The following is a 4,468-nucleotide window of genomic DNA, read 5'->3' as shown; positions in this document are numbered from 1 at the left end:
TAGAGGGCATGCCACCAAGGCTGGTCCCTGAGCCCCACACACGGTGATAGAGGGCATGCCACCAAGGCGGATCCCTGAGACCCACACACGGTGATAGAGGGCATGCCACCAAGGCTGGTCCCTGAGACCCACACATGGTGGTAGAGGAAAACTGACTCTTCTGAGCTGTTCTCGGACCTTCACATGGTAAACTATGGTATTTGCACCCCAAACATACAAACAAACACATGTATTTTTAAAAAGAGATGCTGAAGGCTGGCATGGTGGTGTGTAGTTGTTGTTACCGTAACACTTGGGACATAGGAGTAGTTCAGGGCCAGTCTTGTCTACATAGCATGTTTGAGGCCAGCCCGGGCTATATGAAACCTGACTCAAAGCTACATCAAGAGCCAACAAAATGGCTAGGTGGATAAAGATGCTTGCCACCAAGCCTCATGACCTGTGTTTGAATCTGGGACCCACACGACTGAAAAAGAGCATCAACTCTCGCAAGTTGTTCTCTGATCTCCACACACAAGCTGTATAGGCAGCCTCCGTAGATATAATAAAAATTAAACAACGAACAAAAGAAAATGAATACAGGATGATTTTATTCTATTATCTTTAAATTTTCTTATTTTTTTATTCTATCATCTTGCACTCAACCCAAATACTTTTTACTGTGTTCACAAAATGACCAGGAAGAGACATAAACTGTAACCATCTGTGTTTCTCGAATGATCTCAGTGTCTAGAAGAGCTTGTATTGAAACCACCACCTTCCCATTGATAGAAGCCTCCTAGAATACTTCTATGAGCACTGTAATAATTTTAACTGTCAACTTCACGTAAGCCTAGAATCATTTGGGAGAAGAGCCCCAATAGGGGATCATCTACCTTGGGTTGGCCTGTGGTATATCTGTGGGAGATTGTCTTCAAGTTAATCAGTGTGGGAAGATCCAGCCCACTAGGGGTGGCAGCATTCCCTAGGCAGGTAGTCCTGAAATGTGCAGAAATCAAGCAAGCTAGAACACAATCGAGCAAGGAATTTTATACCTACATTCATTCATTTTATCTGCGGTTGACTGTGGATGTGATGTCACTAGCTGTCTCAGGATCCTGCCTTGACTTCTCCACAGTAATGGACTGTGACATGGGATTGTTAGGCATCAAACTTCTTTCTCTCTTAACTTTCTTTTTCCCTGGGGCAATTTTATCACAGAAATAGAAATGAAACTAGAGCAAGCAACTTGCCAACCCTGCCCAGTCCAAAGAGGAATCTCCTTCTTTCAGTGTGACCGCCATGTTCAGTTTCTCCAGCATGATGAAGGAATGCTCCTTCAACAGCTCGGGGACTTCACCAACCTCCTGGGCCAAGTGAGGCTGTCCCCCTGCCCAAGCTCCTGAAAGGGAGTTTTCCACAAGAGGCCTCGTCCGCATTTGTACAGCTCTGGCAAAGCTTACCAGGGACTCCATTTCATCTACCAGTGCCACTGTAGGAATTAAAAGTTTTTAATGCTTAGTTAAGTAGTGTATATACACATGTTGTGTGTGCGCATGTGTCTGTACATGTGTGTGAACACATGTAAGTGTGTAGAGGCCAGAGAGCAATGCCAACTGTTCTCCCTCAGGCGCTGTCCATATTTTTGTTTTTATTCATTGTGTGTGTGTTTGTACATGTGTCAGTGCATGTGGGAGGGTACCTGTGTACTTGTGTGGAGGCAATCCAAGGTTGATGTCTGGATTTATCCGCAACAGCTCTTCTACCTTATTCAATGAGGCAGGGTATCTCAATCAAACCCAGAGTTCAGTGACATGGCTAATCTTGCTCTCTGGCTTGCTCTAGGAATCCCTTGTCTCTGCCTCCCAGGGCTGGAACTACAGGTGCCCCTTCTTGCCTGAAATTTACATGAGTTTTTAGAGATCCAAATTCTAGTTCTTAAGCTTGCAGGGCAAGCACTATAAACCACAGAGCCACCTCCCCATACATACCTTGTATTTTTTTTTTTTTTTTTTTTTTTTTTGAGGCAGGTACCTCATTGAACCTGGAGCTTGCCAAGTAGGCTGGGCTGGCTGGCCAGTGCGTCCGAGGGATCTTCCTATCTCTACCTCCCCAGGCCCGGGGTTACAAGTGTACACCATAGTACCTGGTTTATTTCATGTGTTCTGAGGGTTGAATTCTGGTCCTTGTGCTTGTACTTTACCCAGCCCTCACTGTTAGAATCTTGATTAGCAGAAACCATAATCACCCAGGAGTCCCATCTGTGGTATATTGTGATACTTATCAGAAATAGTTACGTTCACTCCCTGGACCAATTACATGTCCCTGCCTCATTGATATCAGACTTGGCTTATGACTTCCATTGCTTCTCCCTGATATCTTTACTTTCCTGTCTTGTCTGTTCTAGGAAAAGCACACAACTTGTTTTAGCCAACAGAACATGTGATGGACACACAGCATCATTAAAGGTAAACAACCTTTAAAAGCAAGATGTTGATCACAATGGTTAGCTTTTATGATCAACTTGACACAGTCTGGAATCACTGGGGAGGAAAGCTTTAATGAGAGATTATCTATTTTGTGGTGGCCCATGGGGTTTTTCTTATATTAATTAATGTGCAAAGAGTCAGTCCACAGTGGGTGGCACTATTCCCTTGGCAGGTGATCCTCAACTGTAGAAGAGTAGAGAAATTGATTGGATCCGAGTGATAGATTGTAATGTGGAACTGTGAGCCAGATAAACTACTTTCTTCCCTAAATTACATTTTTTTCAAGTTATATTATCATTGCTATGGAAACGAAATCAGGGCAGCGGTTTTCCATCTGCAGTGAGACAAAAGTGGCTCTCTAACAGGTTTCTCCATCATTCTAGATCCCAGAGGAGGGGACAGACATGGGGTGACTAAGTCACATGAACGACAAACTTCTGTGTTTGTAAAACACTGAGCCTGGACGGGCTGCTTGTTACTGTAACATAACCTGACACTTTCTAGCTAATACACCAACTCTCACAGCCAGGCAAACACTTGACCAATTGCACAGTCTACCAGCCTTTAAACTTCTTTATCTAAAGGGCTGGAGAGATAGCTCAGTGGTTAAGGGTGGGTACTGCTCTCGCAGATGACCTAAATTCATTTCTCAGCATCCACACTGAACAGCTCACAACTGAACAGCCTCTACTAACTCCATCTCCGTCTCAGGGAGCACCAGTGTCCTCTTCATGGTTCTGGGGCACTTGCCCTCACATGCAAGCAGACCTCCCTTCACATATGCATGCAATTAACAAATACAAAGTAAATCGTTAATGCTTTTTTTAAATTGTTATTTATTTTTATCTGTATGAGTACACTGCAGCTGTCTTCAGACACAGCAGAACAGGGCATCAGAGCCCATCACAGATGGTTGTGAGCCACCATGTGGTTGCTGGGAATTGGACTCAAGATCTCTGGAAGAGCATCCAATGCTCTTAACCTCTGAGCCATCTCTCCAGCCCCCATTAATAGTTTTTATTACCTTTTATTAGACTGATCACTAAGGAGGTAGCTATATTTATTTTTTTAAAAACCCTGTGTGTTAGGAAGAGCACATGTGTATGCTGGCACTCATGTGGAGCTCAGAGACTAGCTTTCAGGATTCTCCCAGTCTCCCATCATGTAGGCTCCAGGGACTGAACTCAGGCCATTAGACTTGGTGGCAAGCCCTCTTATCCACTGCCCCATCTCACAGGCTCTGCTCTTATTTTTTGTTTGTTGTTTATTTTGATGTGGTATCTCACTATTTAGCCTAGGCTGGTCTTAAACTTGTTCTGTTGACCAGGCTGGCCTCCTCAAACTTCTAGGGATCATCTATAATCCTAGGACTTGGGAGGCTGGAGTAGCTTGAGCTACATAGAGAGATCCTGCCTCAAAAAAACAGAACAACAAAATCTAAGACCAATTTGTCTATGGCAGACTGCTCACTGGTTAAAACAATGCTCCCACAAACATTAGGGCTGGAGTTTGGATCCCCAGAGCACATGTAGATGAAGATTGGAGGTAGAGATGGGGTCTTCCAGAGAAAGCCAGCTAGAAGATTAGTCACATCGGTGAGCTCTGGGTTTGACTGAGCTGCCCTAGCTCAATAAATAAAGCAGAAACTGAGCGTGATTCTTGGCACAATTTCAGCCTCCATGTACATGTGTGCACACAGACATGAATATCCCTTACATGTGTCTACACACATGAAAAACATACATGCCACATACATGCACATGAAAATGGAAAAATGTATCTATTTCTTATGTTACTGGGGATTGAACCCAGTGCCTTATGCATGGTAGGCTAGAAGGCTACCACTAAGTTGTGCTTTCAACCATAAACCATATCTTTTTCTAATTACCTTCAAACACACACAGAAAATACACTTTTTTTTATTTGTTAATCATTTTATTTGTTTACATTCTCAAATGATATCCCCCCTTCCCAGTTACCCCTTCACAAGCCCCCCATCT

The sequence above is a fragment of the Mastomys coucha genome, unplaced genomic scaffold (assembly GCF_008632895.1).
Source record: "Mastomys coucha isolate ucsf_1 unplaced genomic scaffold, UCSF_Mcou_1 pScaffold22, whole genome shotgun sequence".
Taxonomy (NCBI): domain Eukaryota; kingdom Metazoa; phylum Chordata; class Mammalia; order Rodentia; family Muridae; genus Mastomys; species Mastomys coucha.
The sequence above is the reverse complement of the archived record's forward strand: the minus strand, read 5'-3'. Positions refer to the sequence as shown.